The sequence below is a fragment of the Durio zibethinus genome, chromosome 24 (assembly GCF_047325235.1).
Source record: "Durio zibethinus cultivar Kanyao isolate XHJ-2024 chromosome 24, ASM4732523v1, whole genome shotgun sequence".
NCBI classification, from domain to species: Eukaryota; Viridiplantae; Streptophyta; class Magnoliopsida; order Malvales; family Malvaceae; genus Durio; species Durio zibethinus.
In genome coordinates, this window is record NC_143185.1 from 14,314,018 (window position 1) to 14,334,245 (window position 20,228).

Here is a 20,228-nt window from a genome sequence, read left to right on the forward strand (position 1 = left end):
TGAAAAATTTAATACGTTGATAGCATTTAAAAAAAAAATTTCACCTAGAGATTTCGTATGAATCATTATGCAGATTTTCTTAAATTTTTATCATCTGATAAAATTTTTTTCTTCATTTTTATTATTAATTCTAATTAAAATTTTTTATTTTATGAAAAAAGAAGGAAATTTTTTATTATTATTTTATTTATTACTCTTTCATTTTTTTTGTTTTTATTTTTAAGGAAAATTTTGTATTTTTAATTTTATTTTGTAATAAAACTTAAAATTATAAAAAATTTAAACTCTATTTTTATATAAAAAAATATTTCAAAACATGAAAATATTGGAAAATATAATAATAATAATAATAATAATAATAATAAAATTGGTAAAAAAATAAAATAAAATAAACTTTAAAAATAAAAAAATTTTGGATCAGATTGATCAACAATTTAGGGCAATTTACAAGTGATTCAACGATTTAGGACGATTTTTTACAGTTCAAGCCGATTTAAATTCGGTTCAATATCAATTAGATCAGATCGGTTAAAGCGGGTCAATTGCAAAGTCTTCAGGTCAAGTTACATGATTTTGGGTTGGGTCTTTGGGTTTACGCGAATCCTCCCATTCTCAAACAATGTCGTTTCAATTCTAACCATTTTTTCAATAATAAAAACCAACTTTTTTTTTCAAATAATTTTTCCCCTTTTTACCAAAAAAAAAAAAAAAAAAACTTAGAGCTCACAAAAATTTCCCAAGCCTTTTCCAAAAAATGGTGGAGCACTGGCGCTCACCGTCGTTGTCTCCGGTTACCGGTAGTCACGTCGGTGGCTAAAAAAAATCTTAAAAAAAAACTCTTTGCTCTTTGTAACCTTTTGAACGTCGATTTAGCCTCTCTTTCACGAGAAAAATCCTTTAAAAGCTTAAATTGACCTTTGTAGTTTTGGATGGAAACCTTTTTTCCTTTTATTGGTTTACTATTTTTTTGTTTGTTTTTGCTAGCATTGGCTCCCCGTTTTAAGGGATTTTTTTTTTTAGATTGGAAAAGGTTTTTCTTTTATTTTTTTGAATTTTTGGCAAAGATTTTGCTTCATTCTTTTTTGGTGTGTTTAAGCTATAAATTTATAGAGCAGGGAAGGAAAACGAAATCTTAGGATTTTTGAATTTTTTTGCGGGGTTTAAGGTGTCGTCAGTGGCTTTCATATTGTTAGCGCGGTTGTCGTGGTTTCTTGGTTTTTCATTTTAGTCTAAACTAGGTTTGTTGAAGGCTTGGTTTTACTTGCCATGGGTAAAAGAGGAAGTGGGTACAGGCAAGGGTAGGGTGGCTGCCAAAATGGGGCTTATTAGTGCTACAGGGATTTAGTGTCGTGCATGGCACCCACAATCATGGGGTTTTTTTTTAATTAATTTAATTTTAATTTTTTTTATCTATTTTGATAAATTGAAAAAACATAAATTAAAATAGAAGCCAAATAAGTACACAAAATGAAAAATATGAGCCTATTACATTGGCTTTAGTTTGGGCTTTGATTTTGGGCCTAATATTCATTCAATTGAAATTGAGGCTCGTTTTCAATAATTCAGACAAAATCGGATGTAAAGTTATCCTTTGTTTGCATATTACTGAGAATTAAGAATATGCAAAGACAAATATAACAATTTCGTCCAAAGTCAAAAGAAAAAAAAATTGTTTTGTTTTGTTTTTCATTTTTGCTTTTTTTTTTTTTTTTTTTGCTCATCTTATTAGATGTTTGACAACTTTAAAAATCAAACAATGAAAAGCTCATCTCATTAAAGGTTTGACAACTTTAAAAATTAAACTGGAAGACTCTTCTCACTGAAGGCTTGATAACTTTAAAAATTAAATTGTAAAGCTTCTTTCATCAAATGCTTAACAACTTTAAAAATGAAACTGAAAGGCTCTTCTTATTAAAGGCTTGACAATTTTAAAAATGAAACTGAAAAGCTCTTCTCATCAAAAGCTTGATAACTTTAAAAATGAAGCTGAAAAGATTCTTTAATCAAAGGTTCAACAACGTTAAAAATTTGATTAGCAAACTCTTCTAATCAAAGATTCAACAACTTTAAAAATCTGATTGGAAAGCTTCTCATTAAATGCTTAACAATTTTAAAAATCAAATATGAATGGAATTTGCAGATTATGCACCATGCATTTTCAGTTGTGGTAACAAGGCTCTCAAAATCATCTTTTTTTTTTAACTTTTTTTTTTCTTTTTTAACTTTCCAACATTTAACTTTCGAATTGGCCACTCAAAATCTTGATCGTTGAATAATCAAAGATTCATTCTTTCAAACCCATGGAGTATCAGTTTTTTCCTAAATTTTCTTCTATTCTCATTTTGTTCATTCTTTTATGTTACCCTTAAATTTCTTTTCAATATAGTGCAAGTATTGTCAAGTCAAACCTTTCGTGATTTCAATTTTAAATATAGTGCATCAATGTTTCTTTTATTTGTTTGAGAAAACAACATAATAAAGAGTAAGGTAAGCCAAAAAAAAGAGATATTCATTACAAAAAGATATACAAGTAGATTTTGTGAAAGGTCTACATAATTGGGCATTTAAGAGCAAATTACTAGGCAAGATGTTAGGAAGGGGACAATCAATTTCGAAATAACCAACATTCAAAAACTTTAGACATTTATCCAAAATTCCTATTTTGAAAATCTTGCCATTTAACATTCTTAAGTTTCAAAACACATTAGATCGAACTTTGTCCCAGCGTGACATAATCTTTGATTGATGTTGACACCCTCATGTGCCTAAGTTGTATTTTCGAGTTTTCGACTTAGGTATCCCCATTAAACCCAAACCACCAATTTTTATTTGAGTTCTTATTTTTTTTTCTTTTTTTTTAATGCAAATTCATAGCATCTGAGTTGATTGGATTCGATAATTCATCACCATCCATTTCTGTCAAAATTAATGTCCCACCCAATAAGGCTTTCTTTACTACATATGGACGCTCCCAATTAGGTATCCATTTTTTTCGATTGTTATGTTGGATCGGAAGGATTTCTTCAAAACCAACTCTTTTTCATGGAATTGCTTAGATCAAACTCTTTTATCATGTGTTTGCATCATCCTTTTTTGGTACATTTAATCGTGGCAAAGAGTTGTTGATATTTTCTCTTTGATAAGATTCAATTGTTTATAACAACTTTGAACCCAGTTAGCTTTTTTTAATTTTACCTTCATCAAGATTATTAATGAAAAGACTTCTACCTTAATTGGTAGCACAACCTCTATCCCATCTACCAATAAAAATGGGGTGGCTCCCGTAAAAGTGCAGACTAAAGTTTTGTAAGCGTACAGTGTAAATGGTAACTTTTCATGCCAATCCTTTTAGGTGTCAACCATTTTTTATATTATCTTCTTGATGCTTTTATTTGCAGCTTCCACTACCTCATTCATCTTTGAGCGATATGATGCTAAGTTGTGGTGTTTGATCTTAAACTGAACACAAATTTTTTTAAACATTTTGTTGTTCAAGTTGCAAGCATTATCGAAAATTATCCTTTTCGAAAGCTCATAACGACACACTATCTCATTTTTATGAACTTGCATACCACTATTTGTGTCACATTAGCATAAAAAGCTACCTCCATCCATTTTGTGAAGTAGTCGATCACTACAAAAATAAATCGATACCTATTTGAAGCTTTTGGGGTGATAGGCCCAATTACACCCATCCCCCACATAGAAAATGGCCATGGTGGTTGGAGTAGCGAGTATTTTATTTGAATAAATTTGGCATTTATGGCACTTCTTAGCATAACTAATACAATCATTCTTCATTGTCAACCGGTAATAGCTTGTTCTTATAACTTGTCCGGCCATCATGTAACCATTTACGTGAGTTCCACAAATCCCTTCATGCACTTGTAATATTCTCTTTGGCTCCTCAATATCTACACATCTGAGTAACATTTGATCTTGACATTTTTTATATAAAATCTCTCTATCGAGAAAAAATCCCATTGCCAATCTTCGAATGATTATTTTGTTGTTCTCTGATGCATGCTTCGGATATTGTCAATGTTTGACATATTGCATAATGTCATAAAACCAAGGCCGTCCATCCATCTCTTCTTCAACTCTCGAGTAGTGTGTCGATGACTCATATATGTTCAATTTGATGGGTCAAATCTCTACATTTGCATTTAGCTTGAACATTGCTGCTAATATTGCCAATGCATCAACAATTTAATTTTTTTTTAAAAGGATATATTAGAATTGAACATCTTTAAACTACTTGATTAATTCGACAATGTACATCTAGTATTGGACCAACTTTGAGTCTTTAGTTTCCTATTCACTTTGTAACTGATAGGTTACTAACGTTGAGTCTCCATAGACTTCTAATACTCCAATCTTTTTTCCAATTGCCATTTGCAAACTTATGATGCATATTTCGTATTCTGCCACATTATTACTGCAATTAAAATCCAGCCTTGCTATGCTTGGATAGTAATTTCCTTTCAGAGAAATTAAAATTGCCCAAATTTTATGCCATAAGGCATTCGAAGCTCCATAAAAAACATTCTCCATGGTTTTCCCTCTGGTTCAACCTCTTTCACTTGAAAGACAATCATCAAGTCTTCATAAAAAAGTCAATTTCATGGGTTCATAGTCAACAGTAGCACAATTTAAGAGAAATTCTACAATTGCACTCCCTTTGATTGAATAATGTCATATTCAGAAAGCATGACCTGCCATCTTGTTATTCCTCTTGACAAATATGGTTTCTCAAAAATGTATTTGAAAGGATCTAGTTTTACTATTAGCCAAGTTGTGTGATACAACATATACTGCCTAAGTCTGTGGGTTATCCAAGCTAATGCATAACATTTTATTTGCAGCTGAGAATACTTAGATTTGTAATCAGTGAACTTCTTGCTTAAGTAGTAAATGGCTTGCTCTTTCTTGCTTGTTTCATATCGATGTCGTAATACACATCCCATAGAATTATCATACATTGTTAGATATAGAATCAAAGGTCTTCTTATGACAAGTGGCACCAAAATTAGCAAGTTCGATAAATATTCCTTGATTTTTTCAAAGGCACACTGACATTCTTCATTCCATTTACCAAGGTCATGTTTTCTGAGCATCTTAAAAGTAAGACTACACTTGGAAGTGAGTTGAAAGATAAAGTAAGAAATGTAGTTCAATCTTCCTAAAAAACCTTTTAACTTTTTTTTTATGTTTGTGAAGGAGACAAGTTTTGAATGGCTAGTATTTTGTCAGAATCCACCTTTATTCCTCTTTCACTGACCATGAATCCTAACAACTTTCCTAATTTGACCTTAAATGTGCATTTAGTCAAGTTCAATTTGAGTTAAAACTTTCGCAACTTTTCAAATAACTTTTTAAGATTGACTATATAGTTTTCCCTTTCATGAGACTTCATAATCATATCATCTACATACATTTTTATCTTTTTGTGCATCATATCGCGAAAAAAGGGTCATTATTGCTCTTTGATAAGTGGCTCTAACATTTTTTCATCTGATAAGTATGACCTCGTAGCAAAATATACCTTACATCATCACAAAAGTAGTTTTCTCCATATCAGTAGAGGCCATTTTAATTTGATTGTATTTTGAAAAGTCATCCATTAATAAGAATATGGAATGTTTCACCCTATTGTCCACCAGAATGTCAATGTGAGGTAATGAAAAGTTATCATTCGAGCCTGCCTTATTCAAGTCTTGGTAATCCACACACATTTGAACTTTTTCATCTATTTTAGGGATTGGGAACTATATTAGTCACCCATTCTAGATATTTAACTACTTTAGGAAAATTTGCTTCAAATTTTTTTTCACTTTTTCTTTGATCTTTAGCAGCATTTTCGATTTCATACATCTTAATTTTTACTGCACTGATTTGCATTGTGGTTTTAAATGTAATTGATGTTCTATAATATTTGTTGAGTCCTGGCATATCCTGGTATGATCAAGCAAACACGTCAACATACTTATAGAGTAGTTCTTTTGACCTTTGCCTTTCAAGTACTATACCCACTTTGACTTCTTTCTTATTCTCTTCATTCCTCAAATTTACTTCATTTAGAGCTTCTTCACACGATTCAATTGATTTTTTTTCTTACTTTACTAGTTTTAACAAGTCAAGGGATAAAGTGTAATCATTTGAATTTTTTTTTTATTATCAAGCTCATTAGCAAGAATAAGATTTTGAAAGTTAAATTCTAGATTATTATCATGATTATCTTCATGTTCATTATTTGGATGCATGAATAATGTATATTGAAGAAATATATGTGGGTATAAAGGTGTGAAAATTTTAAATGAAAGAAAAAAAGAAACAAAAATGCATTAATTTTATTGAAATAAAAAGATAATCCCATATACAAAAGCCTCCAAATGCTCTTGGGCAAAAGCATTAGGGAATTAAACTCACTACATTACTTTGAAAAAGACTTAAGAACAGCTGACAACTTCATCATTTTTCAATTGTTGAACTTGGTTCCAAGTGGGCATTGATATGCAAACACCTTATCTTCTTTATTTGCCATCTCTTCCTCATTCACCATGCCAATCTCTAGCTCAAAAAAAGCTTCTTCTGTGTCTAATGTGGGTTATCTATTCACAATCTCTAATGAATCAAGATAAATACATCCACCTAAATGAAAAGTGTTATAGAGGTAAGGGAAAATCATCTTGTCACTTTTTAGTTTGCGTCCATTGAGGTGAGCCATTCTTTTCTCTCTTTTTTTTCAATCATAAGTCCATTCTTTCTGCTGCATTAGCTATGTATCCTAACTTGAATCGTTCTTGGTTCTTAGTTATCTTCGATGACTTCTTGACTCTTTACAAGCTTACCTTTAAACATTTTTCGTAACACCACCATTTCTCAATTGTTTGCTTGACCACCATCTCTATGACTTTCGATAAGCATGGAATTGGTATCTTTGATCCTTTTCCCATATAAGCCATATTAGCAAATTCAAAAGACCCAAAAGAGCATTCTAACGCCTCTTTGGCAGCTTTCACATATGGAGTATTTAAAGGCTTACTCACTAGTAGATTTTCCTCTTCAAATATACAAACATGTTTATTTTCAACCATACCTTTGATTTTTTGATGCAAGAAAGATAGGACAGCACTAGCCATGTGAATCTATGGCTTTCTATGCAAATAGTTATATGATGGTAAATGTTCATGACTTGAAATTTTACAGTAAATGTATATTGCCCAATTTCTAAGGCTATCTCAATATCTCCCAATACTTCGCATTGAGACTCATTAAATGCCCTCACAATTATATGACTTGTCTTTATATGTGACATGTCGATGGGTAACGTTTTCAAAGTAATGATGGGCATGATGTTGATTGATGAGCCATTGTTAATAAAAACCTTGACTATGATGTAGTTTTTACATCGAATGAAAATGTGAAAAGTTTTAATACTTTCTTGACCTTTTAGTGGGATCTCATTATCTTTGAAGGTAATGTAACTCGGTGCAGTGATGTTTACCACGATGTGGCCCACATTTTCGATTGATATATTATGCCTATATATGCTTCATTTAACACTTTTAATAAGACTTTTCAGTGCAGTTCAAAGTTTAACAAAAAAGATAATAGTGAGATGTGGGTAGGTGTTTTGTTCAACTGTTCAACAATGTTGTACCTGTTATGTTTGATCAACTTCAGGAACTTATAAGCTTTTTCTTTAGAGATTGACTTTTTATATTGTATGTTTTAGGTTGCTGTCAGATTTTTTTTCTTCTTTTGACACTTCCTCTCATTCTTTTGCTTTCTTTTTTTGAATCTTCTCTAAGATTTTTAGTGTATAACATTGTCCATTCCTAGTCTTACCACCGACTCTGATAATATTAATAGTACTTGGATTGCTTGAACCTGAACCACCATTCGATCCTTGGACTACAATGCCACAGTCATATTTTTATGACGTTACTTTACTGTTTTAGTATGAAAAAAAATTAGGGACATTGATAGTCATTATTGGTTTAGGAACAAAAGGACATTTTTTTTTATTAGAGTTGGTTTTTCATCATAGAATATAGTTATCAACATGACTTTTGAAAGTGCATTCCTTAAAAGTTTCTCTTTCATGGCATTCACCTAATATTCATCACACTTGTTGACAAATTCAATCAAAGATGAATCCATCATTGTTTGCAACACTTGATGAAATGCATCATAACTTTGAATGGAGTGTCTTATTACCCCCATATGATATTTGTAAGTTTGATTTGGATCATGCTTTATTTGGCCATCATTTTGGTTTGAGGTCGTGGGATGGAAGGCATCAACCTTTACCAATACATTGAACACTTTTTCAAGAGGAGTTTTGATTTCATTCACAAATCTCTTGATGTGTCACATCTCTCCATTATCCACGGTATTACTTACTGGGTTGGCATGATTCGGTAAAAGATTGCCTTTAACACTTAGTTCTCTTCTCTTCTCAAAGTTCAAATAATCATTTTTAATCAAACCATGTGCCTTATATTTGAATGCCGTGCAGTTCTCTAAAGAATAACCCGTAATCCTAAAATGGTATTCACACTTGGCATTGGCATCGTACCACTTCAGGTAAAGAGGTTTTAATAGTTCCTGATGGGTAAGTGCAACAAGTTATTTCTCGAGAAGTAAGGGATACATGACAATATACACTATATGAATTGGATCAAAAGGAGTTTTTCTTGACTATTTTTTTGCACTTCTGGGAAACTATTTGATTATTTGATTGAGTGAAGAGTTGGTTTGTGGATGGATGAATAGGTACTTGAGGGCAAAAACTTGGTCGAAACCATTGTTGTGGCATTGGTTTATAAATGTAAGGGTTTGACAAAACATGGTTTATGGTCAGATAGTAAAGATGGTAAGCTAGTTGGGGATAGTATAGGACAAAATTACTGTTTTAATGCCCATTGTGAGTTATGGCTTGGACATCCTTTTGCTTTTTAGATGCATTACTTTTCTTTGCATTTTTACCTTTATGTTTTCCATTTTTAATTATATTCTAAATCATATCTCTTGATATCACCTTGTCTGTGAAATTTTTTGTAGCATTTCTCACCATATTTTCATAGTATGGCACTCGAAAAGTATTAACAAACAAAATGGTTGTTTCATTTTCGGTGATGGGTGGCTAAACCTAAACGACAATCTCTCTTTATCTTTGTGCATACTTTTTGAAACTTTCAGTGGTTTGTTTTTTCACACTCTATAAGGATAGATGATCCGAAGCCTGATATATAATGTGCCTATAATGGACAATGAAAGCCCAAACCAACTATTTCCATGAATGCATATGACTTTTGTCCAGTTACCATTTAGCAGCTGATCTTGTAAGGCTATCTTGAAATATGTGTATCAGCAGCTTTTCATTATAAGTGTAAGCAGCTGTTTTTCTATAGTATATGATAATGTAGGTCATCGGACACTTAGTCCCATCATATTTTTTGAAGTTTGAGACTTTGAATTTAGGTGAGATGACTACATTTGGCATTAAGCACAATCTAGCTCCATCCATTGAGTCGTAAATGTGCATTCCCTCAATGGTTCGTAGCTATTTTTCTATGAAACTCATATTAGATAAAGACTCTAGGTCTTTTCTCACTTCTAAAGTGCTTGTTTTGAGCTTCTCTTGTTTTCTTGGGTCGTTTAGATCAGGAACATGGATTGGATCTTACAATTTCATTTCTACTGTTGGAGTGGTGGGCCTTTGAAATTGGATAAGTCCCCGTGCTGCTAGCATAGAGTGTAGGCGAATGGATATCCTCCCATAAAAGATGTAGGTTATGGTTGTATTTCTTACGAAGTTTGAGCTTGATGTTGGGTAAAACTTGTGGGATATGGGGGATTATCATCCTCTTGTTGTTGGTGCCTTTCTTGGGGACTATTTTTCCTTGTCACTTTTTTTCTTTATCTATCTTGGCCATCATTGTGGTAAACTATTTATTTATCTTTTCTTATGTTTTCTCAATCTTTTCCATTTGATTGTTTTAATCTTCTTCCATGGCTTTTGCTCATGATCGAGTATTATATGAATGATGGACAAGTTGATTCGAAGATTTTACCAACTAATCTATCTTTAAGCTTTTATTACCATAATTTTTTTGAAAAAAAAAGAATATTATGTTTTGAAAATTTTGGGTCAACTCGTTTTTTTATTCTATTTTTTACTTTTTATTTTTATTTTTTTTATATTTTGAAAGTTGATGCTTATTAAAACAAATATGGTGCACATAACAAAATAAAGCAAGTGAGAGATATTTGTTTTTTGACAAATTTCAACACTATAATTTTTTCATTAATTCCGAACAACTTTGATTACATGAAGTTTATCATTCTATAATTGTATCCATAAAAATATTTAACTTTCTCGTAATGATCCTTAGTTTTATTTAAAAAGTTCACTAGGTGTTGTCCATATTTTTCGGTAAGATTGACTTTTCACCCTAACGCCCCACTTTTTCAACAATTTCTCTTGCCTTTTTCACTGCCTTGCAAACTTGGCTAGTCGGATGCTTGATGTATTGCTACCTACCTAAGCTTTTCGTTTTCTACTTCATACAAGCATCTATTTCCAAGTCACATGTAAAGCTTTAATCCTTTGCTTTTCTTTGCTAGTCATCCATAATTGTTGAAATGTGATTCTTGTGATTTTACAACCGATGCTCTAACCATTGGATCACTTGGCAAAGTGACTCTTTTTCATTCAGCATTTCGAAGAGCTTTTTTTTTCTCTTTTTTGAGCTTGACTTGCAATATTTCTTTTTCCTTTTGACATTTCAATAGTCTTACTAAAGCAGTTGAGTACAATTTTTCCTATTTCTAGCACTCTTAAAAAATTCTAACAGCTTCTTCTTACTTTTCTTGAGCCTTGCTTTTCTAATGATTCACTTCCTCTCAAAGTCCATCCATCTCATATTACCAATTAAAGTAAGATTTAATAACTTTTTCAACCTTGAATTGGACTCGTAATTTCTTATTTTCTTGGTGTAACACCTTCAAATCACTATTAGCCACGTCTCTTTCTTTCATGACCTTTTCTAATCTACTCCCTCACATTTTTGCTTTGTAGTTTAATTGTCTCATTTTCTTGTGAAGTTTCAAATTTTTCCTCTTTATTTCCTCACTTTTAACTTTTAATTCTTTCCTAACAAGCTTAACTTTTGATAACTATGGTTTTGCCCAAAGATTAGCTTATTAACTTGAGCAATCATCGGGAGAAAGTACTACATCTTCAAATTATTTTACCTTTCAAATCTCGTAATCGGGTGTGATCTTGTCGAAGAAAGGCCTTAATCTCGACCTTTATGTCTTATTCCATACTTGGATTAATTGTTTCGATGTTCTCATTGCATTAGGGTCCCCAAAATTGAACTCCACTTAAACAAAGTTGTGAATAGCAGGAACAAACTATTTTGCACCAAATTATCTTAACACTATTAGTGGGGCATAACTCACCATGCCCCATAGTCCTAATAACGATATTCACAGTTCATTTCCTCCTTGATATAGTATAGGCATGCGAGGCATCCAAGACGTCATCCATTTTATTTCATCTGAGGTAAGCCTTTATAAGAACGTGATCCATTCTTCTTTGGTCTTTAATGCCGACCATTGGCTTTTACAAAAATTTTTAATCGATGTCTTGTTTCGGAGATACCGCTTTGAGAATGCACTTTTCCTACACTTGAAGTGACTTATTACCCATACATACAACAATGGTGCATAACCTATGAAGCGACCTTTCCTATTTTATCGACAAAAATTTAACAACCTTACGGTTTCAACTAAGATTGCTCGTGAAAGATTGATTGCTTGGGTTTCCTCTCGATATAGCCTAAAGTTTTTAGGAAAATCACCATGCCATATATTGCCAAAGCAAAGATAACTATCCCCTTATCATCATCTAAAACCCCTTGAATAAAATTATGAAAAAAAATCCCAACGAATACCGAGATATTTGCCTTTGGGTTTTACAAAAGAATCTATAGTTTCAAACTTAATCCCTATAAGCTTTGCCAACATTTTACGGTAACCCGATTTTGGCTTTTAAGTGAACACCTTGTCTGGACATTGTAGTTCTATCATGAGTAAAACCAAGTATTCATCGATGATTGGCATCAAATCCTCTTAGTTAAAAGTGAAGCATCTATGGAATGGATCATAAAATTGTATAGCCATTCAAATCAACTATTCCTCAATCATTGTCGAAATTAAGGATGTAATTTGCCCATATTTTTCACCAAATCTTTTTTTTCTTTCTTCATTTTATTGACCCTAGATGACGGACAAATTTTCTAGATTATTCTATGTGAAATTCAAATGCACCTTTTTGAGCAACCCTGACACATAACGAGTAGATAAACAATCTCCATTCTTTTGTTGAGCTTCCTTTGACCAAATATACACCTCATTATACGACTCACATGGGATACTTACAAATTATAAACATATCTATAGTTCTACAAGATCCATGAAAGGAGATTCTTAGAAGAAAAGTGTGTCAGCATAAATGTCTCAATGGGAAATTGCATGATGTGGTTTATGCAAAAAAGAAAAAAAAAAGAAACAAAATTAAGTTATACAAGAATGTGATTCAAGATTAGAAGAAAAAACTAATTTTTCCTTAGTCATAAGCATTTAAGGTCCTACATAACCAAACGAAACAATAGCCTTTTTTGCTAATCCCTTGTTATTGTTATGTTCTAAAAAATGCTCATTTTTTTTATGAATTTTGTTTGTAACAAAATCTTTTTTTTTTTGTTCTAGTTTGTTTGAAACACACAATTTTTATATTTTACATGTTTTGAAATTGTTATGAAATGTTCCCTTATTTGTCTCAAACTTTGGTGCCTTTTACAACTATGTTGGCAAAGCTCTACCTAAGGTTGGTTTTTTATGGCACCTTATATGCTTGGTTTGGATCAACATATATCTAAAGGTTTCCAAATTGTTATTCACTGTCATCCACGTTGGACTAGTAAGATGCGCTGATCATCACTCATTACAGGTTACGAATGAAAAGAATTCAATTTGAGTAGAAGTATTTCACTTGCCATTGCAAAGGTTATCACTTCACAAAGCATAGGTACTTTACTTCCTCTTATAAGGGACAAAGCCTGGGTATCGAGCTCATGTATGAAATACAAAGTGTTATCGTGTGTGAAAGGAAAATTAACACAAATGCCCTATAATTTATTGAGAATAGTATAATTAAAAGAATAATTAAAAAGAGATGCAAATGATTTTTTCTTTTTCGTAAGTATTATCATTATTGTCTTTGTTTTTGTTTTTTTTTTGTTTTTTAGTTTTTGTTGTTTTTTTTTAGAGAAAATCAAAATCTGAGAAGTTAGTGTTACATACCAATTAAGACCATTAAATCAAAATTAAGGATAGTTCATAATTAATTTTTAGGAAAAAAATCTCCAGTGGAGTTGTTAAGCTGTCATAATGATTTTGGGATAACTAGACAAATTTAAAAACGAATGGAGTCACCATAAATATTTCTTTTGTTAGGTGTAATTAGTCACTTATTAAAATTTATTTTTTTAATAAAATTTTAAAATTAATTAAAATTTATTAAAAAGATAATTTTTGGATCTATGAAAATAATTTAGATTCAGGAGTCAATCACATATGGGGAAGGATTAGCACCCCTACAGCACCCGTTAAAGAACGATACCAATTAATAATGTGTTATCCTTTAATTTTGACAAAATAGTCTTAATTTTGGTATTTAGAAAACAATTGCCTCGACTATTTTTATTAATTTATTTTCATTTTCACTTTTATTATTTCAACCATTTTTCCTTCTTTTTTATTTTATTTTGTTTAAAGATTAATACATTTATATTTAAGAAAAATGAATTAGAACCTTATTATAAAAAAAAAAAACTCTTAGAATATTCCAGTACATTAGTAACATTGAAAAAAATTTTCACATCTAGGGATTATTTAGGAATAATTATTCGAATTTCCTTAGAATCCTACTCTTAGAGGCTAGTATTTATTTTTCAAAAATTAAATGATATGTTGGCCGACAATGCAAATGATCTAACATTGGTGTGCATGTTTGATTCATCCTGTTTAAAAAAATGTTTATTGATTTTTTTATTATATTTCTTAGAATTTTATTTTTGAATAAAATAAAATTTTTTATACTCTAATGCAGTAATAGTATTTAAAAAAAACTTCTCATCTAAATATTTTATAAGAATTACTATGTAGATTTTCTTATAATCTCATCTCAGATAAAAATTTTCTTCTCTTTTTTTTTTCTTTATTTACTAGTAACCCCTTTTTTAGAACACATCATTGTTTTTAGAAAAGTTTATTTATTAATTTTTGCATTTTTACTATTTATTATTTATTTATTATTATTTTTTTAAGTAGAAGAAAAAGAAATTTTTATTGTATTGAAAAATTTTTAAAAATATTTCAATGCACCGATAATATTTAAAAAAAACCTTCTTAACTAAAAATTTTTTAAGAATTACTACACAGATTTTCTTATAATCTCATCATCGGATAAAAATTTTTTTATTTATTTTTTATTATTAGTTATAGTTAAAAATTTTTATTTTATGGAAAATGAAGGAAATTTTTTATTATTATTTTATTTATTACTCTTTCATTTTTTGTCTTCATTTTTAAGTAAAATTTTATATTTTTAATTTTATTTTGTAATGAAACAAAAATTTAAACTCTATTTTTATATAAAAAAAATTTCAGAACATAAAAATATTGAAAAACATAATAATAATAAAAAGATAGACTGACAAAATAAAATAAAATAAAATAATAAAAAAATACTTGAACTAAATCGATCAACGATTTGATCAATGATCTTAGGTAGTTTGCGAGCGATTCAGTGGTTTGGGACATTTTTTGCTGTTCAAGTCAGTTTATATCCAGTTCAATACTAGTTCGATTAGACCAATCAAAGTAGGCCAACTGCAATGTCTTCGAGTCAGGTTATTCGAGTTTTAGGTCAAGTCTTCAAGTTCACATGGATCTTCCCTCTCCCAAAATAGCATCATTTCAATTCTAGCCCTTTTTTTTTTTTTTTCAGCTATAAAATTTTTTTATTTTCATATCATTCCTTCCCTTTCTACAAAAAAAAAAAAAAAAACCTCAAAGGTCCCAAAAATTTCCCAAGCCTTTTCTAGAAAATGATGGAGTGCCATCGTTCACCGTCGCTGTCTCTGGTCATTAGCTATCGCGTCAATGGCCAAAAAAAATCCTCATCCTCTCTACAACCTCATGAATGCCAATTTAGCCTCCATTTAACGAGAAAAATCCTCTATAAGCCCAAATTGACCTTTTGTAGTTCCGAATGAAAGCTCTTTTTCCTTTTGTTGGTTTACTATTTTTTTCTATTTGTTTTTGCTGGTGTTGGTTCCCGTTCCAGGGAATGCTGGCTTTTTTTTATTTTTATTTTTTTTTTTGGATTGGAAAAGGTTTTTTCTTTTTTTTTTTTTTGTTGATAGAAGGGTTTTTTTTTTAATTTTCGGCAAAGATTTTGCTTTCTTCTTTTTTGGTATGTTTAAGCTCTAAATTTATAGAGCAAGGAAGGGAGACGAAATCCCAAGATTTCTGAGATTTTTGAGGGGTTTAAGGTGTTGGCCTTCACATTGCCAAGGTGGCTATCGTGATTTTTAGGTTTTCCATTTTAGTCTAAACCAAATTTCTTTAAGGCTTGGACTTACCTGCCATAGCCAAAAAGAGAAGAGGATGCAGGCAAGGTAAAGGTGGCTGCCAAGAATGGAGCTCGTGGGTGCCAGAGGGATTTGATGCCGTGCATGGCACCTAGTCATAGGGTCTTCATTTTTTAACTAATTTAATTTTAATTATTTATTTATTTTAACAAATCGAACAAACAGAAATTAAAACAGAAGCCAAATAAGTAAACAAAATGAAAATATGAGCTCATTATATGGGCTCTAGTTTGGGCTTTGATTTGGGTCTAATATTCATTCAATTGAAATTGAAGTTCATTTTCGATAATGCGAACAAAATCAGATGTTTATATTGTGGATTAGACATTTAGTTTTATTTGATATAGAAAAAAATTTGCTGAATATAGTTAACAATCCAAATATCACACATACACTTCTTACCCAAAAACGTGTTTATGAGCAGTGATTTTTTTTTTTTTTTGGTGTAGAAAGAATTGGTCAAGCAAGTATGTCTATGGCTCTAAAATTTGGATTTTTTTTTTTGGGCACATACAATTTGTAATTTTAATGGTTTTATGCTACGAACTTGCTTGTTTTTAGTGAAATACTTTCTTTTTCTTCACTGTAGAATCATTTGTGGCTGCAGCCGGCTGGAACAATCCTCACTAATGAAGCCGGTCATCCACTATAGCTGCAGCGTAGTGTGATTTTCTCTGATGGCAGAGGGTTTCAATTGTCAAAGTATTCAAAATATGTAAATGTTGGGTACCTGAAAATAGTTTTGTAAAAACTGATCAATGTCCTATTTTTCTGGTTCAACATTGAAACTGACTTCTTGATGATGTGTTGTAATCCACGCATAGGCAACTTACAATTATGTCTTTCAGGACTTGCATGCAATATAGTCTGATGGCTCAAAGTGATGCCTGTGTTTTTTTACTGAATTTCTACCTTAAAAGCCTACTAAGGTCGTATTAAATTTTGCCTAGTTTTTTCGACGGGGAAGCATTTATTCTTAAAAAACGTGAAAATGAGTCAATAAAATTTACTTGTTAGAATCATTAAAATGATGTATATATTTTTAAGTATTTATCATTTAATTCATTCAAATAAATTAATGTAAGCATTTTTTACAAATTGCACATGCCAATGGAACATGAAATATTTGGTAATGTTAAGGTTTTCATTATAATAAAATAAAATAAAAAATTTAAATTTAAATTTAAATTTCATGCACTAAAAATTGACTTATTTTTATTTTTTAGTAAAATTAAAAGGCTTGTTTAGGTATTATCTTTGTTATTTAAATAACTTTTATTTATATTTTAATATAATAAAATTTTTAGGCTTTATTATTTGGTAGAAAGGATGGAAGAAATTGAAGATGAAAAACTAATTAACATAATTATTGAATTTCAAATTAAAAAAATGATTTATCATTAAATTAACCAATATTTCGTTTCTATCCCTTTCTGTGCCCCCACCAAACAAAGCCTTGAAGAAAGGATTTCGATTTCAAATCTTTTCATTTTCTTTAGGATAATATCTTAAATAATTTCTAAACTATTGTATTTTTTTTAATATAGTATTTAAACTAAATTTTTTTTTAATTGATAGTTAAACTTTATTTCCGTGGAATAATATAACTCACGACCTAACGCAATTAAAAAAATTGCTTACATGGCATCTTAGCCAATTAAAATCTTACGAATGGACAAGAAAAATGTCATGCCATTTTTTATTTGGCGTGACATGTGTTAGATTACTTTTTTTTTTTATTATTGATGATTACTTGAAAAACAAATATAAAACAAAAATAAACAAAATCCAAAATCTCCAAATCCCAACATATCAAAATCCGTTACCTTCTCTTTCCCTTGATCTCTTGGATCCTTGCTAGATTTGGCTTTCCATTGTTCGGTGGCCAGGAGTGGAAATCTGACTCCCATCTCTAATTTCATGTCTAGTTTTTCTTCTCTCTTTCTTAGTCCATGCCCCTTTTTTCTTATTTCTTTTGATTGAGCTTGATGATTAATTTATGGGTGGTTTACAGAACGATGAGATTTTGCAATCTCTTAAGCTTGTATCTTTTCATCATTTTCTTATTGTCTGTAAGGCTAAAGTTCTTTTTTATTTCTTCAGCTTGTGGTTTATTAGCTATGTAATGCAATTCATGTGGTGATAGTGAAACCTTCTCCTTCCCTATCCCATTCATTGGCTTATTCTTATCCCTTTTTTGAATATTCTCTAATTCCCAATTTGACACATTTCTGAGCTTCTCATCAGACTCTGAACCACACCACTGCTTGTCCTTTCAGGTTTCTTTCTTTCACTTTTGCTCCTTAGAAAATCTTTCACGGGAATCCATCTCTTCAAGCTTCTTCCAGCTGAGAAAGACCAAGAAGAAGAAGTTTGTTTCAAGGCAATTTTGTTGGATTTGATTAGGGTTTTAGAGGAAGAAGATAGATTAGGGATTCGGGGGTTTTCGGTATAATAAACTTTTCTGGTTTGTAATTCTTTTGTTTGAAATTCATTTAACAAACAATAAAATGAATAACACCTGACAGGCATATGTCCAGGAAAGTAAAAATGATATACCACTTTTTTTTTTTGTCCATTTGCCATATTTTAATTGGATGAGATGCAAATTTTTTAAGGAAGTTGAATTGGGATTACATTGTTACACAAAAATAAAATTTAAATATTTCATTAAAAAAAATTTAGTTTAAGTATTACGTTAGAAAATGTATAAAAATTTAAGGGCTATTTAGAGTATTATCCCTTTTCATTAATCAAGGTTTTTTTTTTTTTTTTTTAAAGGGTGTATCTCCCACTCTTCGAGGCTCTGTATCTAAACCTTCTGAAAAAATGGCTCGAAACGAAGAGAAAGCTGATTCTATGCTCAATCGATTCACAGCCTTAAAAGCGGAAACCCAAAGAACGACGCCCTTATCTCACCTCGGAGTGTCGCGACCTCGCCGAGGCCGACAAATGGCGTCAGCAAATCATGCGAGAGATCGGCCGCAAAGTCGCGGAGATTCAAAACGAAGACCTCGGAGAACACCGCCTCCGCGACCTCAACGACGAGATTAACAAGCTCATCCGCGAGAAGTCACATTGGGAACGGCGTATCGTTGAACTTGGCGGCCCGAATTATAAACACGCCCCTAAAATGACGGATTTAGAAGGGAATATAATGGATGTCCCAAACCCTAGCGGACGTGGGCCTGGGTATCGGTATTTTGGAGCGGCGAAGAAGTTGCCGGGAGTTAGAGAGTTGTTCGAGAAGCCGCCGGTGTTGCGAAAGAGGAGAACTAGATATGACATTTACAAGAGGATTGATGCGAGCTATTATGGGTATAGGGATGAAGAGGATGGGGTTTTGGAGAGAGTGGAGGCGCCAGCGGAGGCAAAAATAAGCGCTGAAGCGGAAGAGGGGTGGAGGAGAGTGGAGCAGATTAGGAGAGAGGCAAGGAGAGGGGCAAAGGAAGTGGTTAGCGTGGGGGCTGCGGCGAGGTAGGTGCTGTTTGAGGAAGAGGAGGATGTGGTGGAGGAGGAGAGGAGGGAGAGAGAGGAGAAGAAGAGGAAAGATAAGGAGAGGGTGTTTGTTGTGCACGTGCCTTTGCCTGATGAGAAGGAGATTGAGAGGATGGTTGTGGAGAAGAAAAAGATGGAGCTTTTAAGCAAGTATGCGAGTGAAGGGTTGTTGGAGGAACAGAGTGAAGCCAAGGATATGCTTAAAATTCATCCGTAGAATAGATGATGGTAATATCTTTTTTTTTAATTTAGACTCAGATGGTATAACATTCCTGTTTTAGTTAGATTGCTTTTAGATTTTATGTCAATTATGTGCAATTTGAGTTAGAAGAATTACTCGGTGTTTATGTGGAGTGGAAAAGAGCTACAAAATTGGTTTACATTAATTTTCTTTCGTCGATTGAAATGATTAGAATCATGATGCTAATCTAAATTTGGCTAGGCTGTTATTGTTTTTAATCTTGTGATAGCTTTCATTTTCCCTTCTTGACACTAGTTTTGGATGTAAAACCTAGGATTTAAATAGTGATCAAATAATGATATAATGACAGTTATTTTGCAGTAACGTCATCATCCGTTACTGTTATTGAAGAAAAAATAGAAGAGAATTTGAATCTCATCCATATTGGTATATTGTGACCATGAATTGTAGTGTAATGTTGAATAGCGATAATAACAGTCCGTTATTACCAACTAAATTCAACTTCAATCAAGATCAAGTATATGTAGTTTAAGGTAAGTAATTAATTTAGCACTCAAATTATTTTTTTTTTTAATTTCCAAATTTATCGTGATTTTGTGTGTTTGGGATTGTATTAAGTTATGGTGCATTATTAGAAGGGACAAAAGTTGTTAGGACTTAAAATGAGAGGTAAAAGATGAGAGTGAGACTTGAGGTCGAGGGAGACGAGTAAATAGCACACACTAGAAAAACAAAGAGTTGAGAGATGGGGATAGGGATGAGGATGAAGGTCTGAAGAAAAAAATTATTAAATG

At 31.5% G+C, this 20,228-nt stretch overlaps 1 pseudogene across 1 annotated transcript; it reads left to right on the forward strand.

The window, feature by feature from the left end:
• The first annotated feature begins 17,506 nt into the window (after positions 1-17,506).
• Positions 17,507-19,673, forward strand: LOC111316091 (uncharacterized; annotated as a pseudogene). Its single transcript, XR_016333415.1, has 2 exons — positions 17,507-17,656; positions 18,014-19,673. The product of XR_016333415.1 is annotated as an uncharacterized LOC111316091 (transcript).
• Positions 19,674-20,228: the final 555 nt, after the last annotated feature.